Here is a 6,553-nt window from a genome sequence, read left to right on the forward strand (position 1 = left end):
TGAATAAACCCGGCCCCCATTGTTGCCTGTGTGCGCCAGAAGAGAGATCCTCTTCCCACCCTGTTCCACGGAGCAAATATACTATTACTTTTCAAAGTACACGTAACGAATTCGAATATACATATATATATTTCTTCCCTTCCCTCCGGTCTACCATCGTTCACAGGTTCACATGCCCCAAACGGCATTACCATTACCCACGGAGGAGGGAATTATCATTTCGAAACAATAAAACTATCGTTTAATTAAAATTAATACCCATGCCGTGGCCAAATTATTATTATGTACGAGGGGATGTAACGAGCAAAGAACGTTTGAACGCTCGAGACATCTTCATTAGGGGGCGATGTCGTTTTATTTATGAAGGAAATGTCTTTTACTTTTCTCTCTCTCTCTCTCTCTTTTTCGATAAAAAATAAATTTAATAAAATTCATATATTCTGCGAAAAATCACAGAAAAACTCACTTCGTAAAATATCTGAAAATATTTGATGCGCGACGAATTTTTTTATTTATCAATTTTAATCTCTAAAATGGCGTAGATTCGAGTATAATCTAAATATCGAAAGACACTATTCTCGTTCGTTCCAAAAAAAAAAAAAAAAAACAGGAGAAAAGAAAGCCACGTCACCAAAAATCGGAATTACCGGTCAAGCGAAGCTTGGTCGGACGAACGAAAAGGGAGAAAAGGGCCGGTGTTGGACCAACGATGGGGCCGTAAATGGCGGAGCGCGGCAGTAAGTAGGTGAGCCAGCGAGGCTGACAAAAAAAAAATCGGGCTCGGTCGATCGCCGTGAACTATTCGTGGGCAACGCGGTAACGGTATATTTCCCTGCTGGATCTGCTAGTGGTGTTCGTGCTCGTTCGCCGATCCATCGGGTCTCGAATTTATTTTCGACATGCTCCCTTCGTACCGCGCTGAAAGGAGGCCAGATCGATTCCTGGAACGCCTGTTTAACTCCTGCCGCAAGAGAATCGGCTCGATTCTCTTCTTTGGCCAATCTTCGTGGCAAAAAAGAAAAAAAGATATCGCGATGTCTGTCGTTGAAAATTCTTTTGGGATACGACGCGATAATATTTCATCCTGGTAGAATCGACAAGGATCGTTGTTAATATTATTATTATTAAGAATAAGGAATCGAGGAATTAATCGATGGTCGCGTCAAAGAAAAGAAAAAGAAGAAGAAGAAGAAGAAGAAGAATTTTGTAGATTAGCGGATTAGTGGTTCGTTGAATAATTCATAGCGAGATACGATTCTACGGCTTCTACAACCGAGAAATTGGTTCGATTCTCTTTGGCCGATCGTAGATACCTAGGAGAGACGTCGCGTGACGAAAATTCTTGGGCCAAAGAGGAGACGTGATCCGAATCCCGTCCGATCTTTCGCTTCCGTGCGTATGAAGTATGAATCATTGTAAGCGTCGAACGTCGTTATAATCAACAGGGGAATCGAATGAACGCGAGAAGAAATTAATTTTCCACCATAAATTTTAACACGAAAAGAAACGCACTAAAAATTCTTGCGACTTTGCGACAACTCGTATCACGAAACAACTCGTATACGATCGATGAACAAGTTATCATTTCTCTATACGTAAGAAATCGTCTCGTTTCCTTTCTCTCTACTCGTTCTGTAATAAATTTCAGCGAAAAAGTTAAAAATTCAATACACATCGCTCACACGCAGGAAAAGAAGAAAAGAAGAAGAGGGACAAAGAAAAAGAACGGGAAGAAAAATGTCTACGGATTAAGCGGATTAAGAATCGTTGGCGAATCGGAGGCGAATAATTCATGCGAGGTTGAGGCTCGACCTCCGGATTAGATCGAAAATGGTAGCGCGCTCCTCTAGGAGGAGGCCTCGGCGGACAAGAGCAGAACACCAGGTGGCGGTGGTGGTGGGGGGGCGCTGTTCGTTTATTTATGAGCTTAACGAGGCTTTCGTTTGTTCATTTGGTATTCCGTAGGAAGAGGTCGGATATAATTCTCGTGGTATCTGAAGCGGCAATTCCAGGCGGTTCCATTAGAAACTGACTTATAATTAGAATCTCTGCGAACCGTCACGCGTGTTTCGTGATTCCTGCGCCCGTCTGTATCGAGGCACGAACACAGAAGGAAAGAGTGTGTGTGTGTGTGTGTGTGATATATATATATATATATATATATATATATATATATATATATATATATATATATATATATATAGGCAGGAACTAACTTGTTACAGGTTCCACTTGTCAATTCGAACGCGTTAACTGATATTATTCCCGTGTGTTGGAATTCTAGCTGTGTTACAGCCTGGACGTTAAACGACAAGCATCGATGCTTGATGCTTCCCATCGATGCTCGAGTGGATCAAGATCGATGTAATTATTAGGTATATACAAATTGATCCGTATTCCTTTCGTTGCTACAAAATGATGAAATTAATAACTTACGAAAAAAAAAAAAAAAAACGATCTTTTGTTAATCGACTCGGATCGGAAAAATATAGCATAATTTTAAAATAATTTAATTTTCCGTCGAATCAATTGAATCGATCGTGCGTGCGTTTAATTAATTTTCGTAATATTTATATAAATTCAACGTTGCTTTTAATCGCCACCGTTCACTTCTCACCGCGAGCAGGTTAAACCGAGCCGAACGAGCGCGCGAGTCTTCCGAGTGCTCGCCTCGCTCTTGTATTTTCCGTCTGCTTATCGCCCATCTCTCCCACTTAGGCTTTCCCCCGCGCGCTCACCTCCTCGCTCACCACACTTGAATTCCATTCTCATAAATATTTGAAATTCGTAGCGCGCTTATTAATCGCGCGATTAATTAATCCCTTGGCGCGTATAAGGGACCGGATAATAACAGGGTGAAGTTAATTCCGCGATGTTCAACTGGGAGCCATTACTCGGCAGTCCAAAGGGAACCCACTCACTCGCTCTGATACTTAGCCACGGATGTACACGTGTCTAAGTACGTATATATGGTAGAAAAAATATATATATATATTTTGTGCGTATTTTGTTCTCTTCTTTCGAGAAAAGAAGGGAAGGATACTTTGTTTAATGAAAAAAAAAATATATATATATATATACGTAATAATCGAATCGCACGAAAACTCGGATCTCCACGGATACAAGCGGTTAGATGACTTGTTGCCGCGCAACGGAGTTAGAGCTACGTGCTATTGACCTTTACGCTCAATGATTCGCCATAGGCTCGCGTCAGTTTCTCAAGTAATTGGCCGGAATAAATTATCGCGGATATCACGCGAGTCATCCTCGAATTTTCACCGGCGAAACCCGCCCGCCTTTGTGAGAAATTCGGATCGGGCGAGACGAGCGAGAAGAGGAAATCGATTATTCGCGGACGAGGGTGAAGTAGGAAGGGTAAAGGTTCGAGTAAGGTAAAGAGAGGATCTTCGACGAGTTTCCCATGCCTGGCAACTATTTTTATCATCGCAACGTGTCTAAACTGTGTAGAGTGATTGGAAACGCAGTAACGATTCCAGAGAAGTGAACGACCCGTAATATAATAGGCACGATTTATAAGAAACTCGGCTTGGCTCGAGTCAGTGAAATCGTCACTGTACGTTGAAACGAGCACAAATATCGAAATTAAAATCGCGACGTGAAAATGATTATTTGCAAATTCGAATTGCAGAAAATTCGACCATAGGAATACGATATTTCCATGCGCCACTTTGCGCTCATTGGAGCGTTAATTTAAGGAACGAGTGAAAAAAGGAAAAGAAGAGAAAAAGCAAAAAAGAAAAATAAGAAAGGGAAATCTCGAGGTTCGAGCACGTGGTCACAGCCGCTACGAAAACAAATATTCATTATGCATGCTAATGCACGAGGAGTGGAATTCGAGACGGTGTCTGTCGGTCGGGAACTCGGGTTTCTCGATTGGTCTCGGATGAAGCGAGCTGCCTTTCAACGAACGCGGATGAACTTCTTCACGGCTGGTTGCAGCCGTTGGAGGAAGGGGGCACGCGAACGAATCTAGCTCGCCGCTATCGAAATCTAGTCCCACCTCGCGCCTTATACGCGACGATAATCGAGGGAGAGGAGCAGCGCCTCTTCGATACTTTCGGTCCCAAGGAGTCGAGGAGGAACGATGTCACCGATGATTTACATTCGACCAGACAACAGGCTGCCTCGACAAGGCTTATCCCTATTTCTCACCAGCCTTAAAGACGGTGATGGAGAACGTTTCGTTACAGGACTTTCCTCGAATTCTCTCTTCGCGAGTCGGAGCCAATGTCATTCCTCTTCGTGCCAAGAGAGAGAGAGAGAGAGAGAGAGAGAGAGAGAGATCGATTCTATATCTCGCGCGCGCTCTCGAGCTCTTCTTCGCGTCTCGCCTTTTCCTCGAGGAAGGACGACACACGGTGTACAATTATATAAGAAGCCCTCGCGACATCGGTCGAAGGGAGGGAGGGAGGACAGCGAGGAGACAGACGGATAGAACGTAATCTATTAGTCTCGGTCGAAGAGTGCCGGCACAAAGAGTAGTCATAGCGATCGTGAAAGATCGCGGAACCGGTCGGAACCACCTTGGGAAGAGGGAATCTCTGCCAAGATTAACGAGAAGAAAGGGAAAAGCCGGGGATGGGATAGGGCCGCCGCCGTTCAAGGTATATAATTTTTTCCCCGATCCTCGCCGGATCGTTTCCTCCTTGCCCGCGAATCGTGGTCTCGAACGAAACCACACCACAACACGGATACATATATATTTTATATATAAATATATATGTGCGCGTATATAGAGAGAGGAGACAGGTCACCGATAATCGCCACTGAACTTGCGTGCCCCCTCTCCTCACCGGAACGCGAACCACGTAGGCTCGAAGGAAACGAGATTCTCAGGCTGGTTTCCGTGTCAGCGGCGGATCCGGCTGGCCAGCAGGTCTGGGTTAGGCAGACGCGATGGACAAAGGCTAGGCGGAGAGAAGCAGAAAACTGGAAGAAGGATCCTCCTCGCGGAGAAGAAGGAACGACTTCTCGCTTCGAGCACCCAGTATACACATCGCGAGACGAGGAACCATGGAGCACACCAACATCGATGTGTCTCTCTTCAACCGAGACAGTGTATATATCTTCCTTCCTCCTCTCTCTCTCTCTCTCTCTCTCTCTCTGTCGCTCGATCTCCACCTCCGTCCTCGTCGCTCTCCGTAATCACCTCACTCTCTCTCTCTCTCTCTCTCTGGCTCTCTCGCTCGCTGTGTGCAAAGTAAAGAGGAGCTGTGGGCTTGGGTCGTTGGCCGCAACTCGCCGTGACCCAGTGCGAGCGCTAGGACATTGACTCTGCCATCGCCATCGCCATCCGCGATACCAACTTCCCTTCGTCCCTGGCCCCGCAAGGCCCCTCCGGCCCCCACCTTACCTCGTCCCCGCACCTCCACCTCCTCCCTCCCTCGCACGCTCGACCTCCCCCGCTCCCGTATCGCCTACCGATTCCTCTATACCTCGTTCGGTTTGCACCGACGACGACTCGTGTCTCCTCCGCCTCCTCCTCCGCCTCCTTTCTCATCCTCTCATCCCTCTCTCCTTCTAATTCCTCTTCCTCCGCCTCGGCTTCTTTCACCTCCTCTCTCTCTCTCTCTCTCTCTCTCGTTCTCCACTTCGTTCGATCTTCTCCTCCTCAAGCGCACACCTTTCCATACACTTTTCTTCTCCTCCTTCCTCCTCCTCTTGTTCTTGGTCTATCGTATTCCATCCTCCGCGCGTTCGTCTTCTTCCCGGTTTGCTGCTCTTTTTCGATCGCTCGCTTCCTCCTTGCACTCTGTCCCATGCCAGCGGCCCGATCGATTCGCACGATTTCGCGTGGACGGAACACACGGGACCCGTCGCTCGCTTGATACTTAACACTTGACTGTCGTGACTTTTTATCATTATTATTATTATTATTATTGTTGTTGTTGTTGTTGTTGTTGTATTTGTTGCATTATGTTTGTATAATTGATGGAATATGAAACGATGAATAGGGTTTGTGTTTACGGAAGAGGGGAATCGCGATTGCCCGCGTTCCTCGCGGGAAGTGGCGCGTTGTGGTTTCTTGGTTTATGAACCGAGGCCCGTGGTAACGATCGATTCCTTTTCGAATCCTCCCTTGTTCGCCCATGAGACGATTCTCTTGCTTCCGTTTCTTTCTTTCTTTCTTTCTTTTTTTTTTTTTTAAGATCGACGATGAATATAAAGTTAAATTTCTCCAAGTTGCGGTAACTTCCTTATTTCCTCCCCTTTGTACGATGTGCTCTTGTTACGAGCGATTACGGTGGCATTGGTCGGCATACTCTTTTCTCAAGAGAGGAGAAGAGTTGGGGAAGAGATGGGAAAAGTCGAATAATTGCGTCAAGAAATTTTCTCGAAGCGGATTGGGATGGTTTTATGACGCTCGGGCATAACGTGGAGGGGGGAAGCGCGAGGAGAGACAAAGAAGTAGTTTGTGAAGTGGAAGGGGGACTTGACCCGTGCCAGGCAACACTCGAAGTCAGCTGACTTTGGCCGCGTCTCAGCTGAGAGAGAGATCTCGCATCATCTCGTGTCTCCTTAAGTTGACGAC

At 46.0% G+C, this 6,553-nt stretch overlaps 1 long non-coding RNA gene across 1 annotated transcript; it reads left to right on the top strand.

The window, feature by feature from the left end:
* The first annotated feature begins 4,469 nt into the window (after positions 1–4,469).
* On the top strand, positions 4,470–6,203 carry LOC147658415 (uncharacterized). The gene is made up of 2 exons (XR_015295199.1): positions 4,470–4,625; positions 4,758–6,203. It is a non-coding gene; the product is annotated as an uncharacterized LOC147658415 (long non-coding RNA).
* Positions 6,204–6,553: the final 350 nt, after the last annotated feature.

This window comes from Apis florea, unplaced genomic scaffold (assembly GCF_048593485.1).
Source record: "Apis florea isolate Af1SG1 unplaced genomic scaffold, ASM4859348v1 contig_2272_pilon, whole genome shotgun sequence".
NCBI lineage: Eukaryota > Metazoa > Arthropoda > Insecta > Hymenoptera > Apidae > Apis > Apis florea.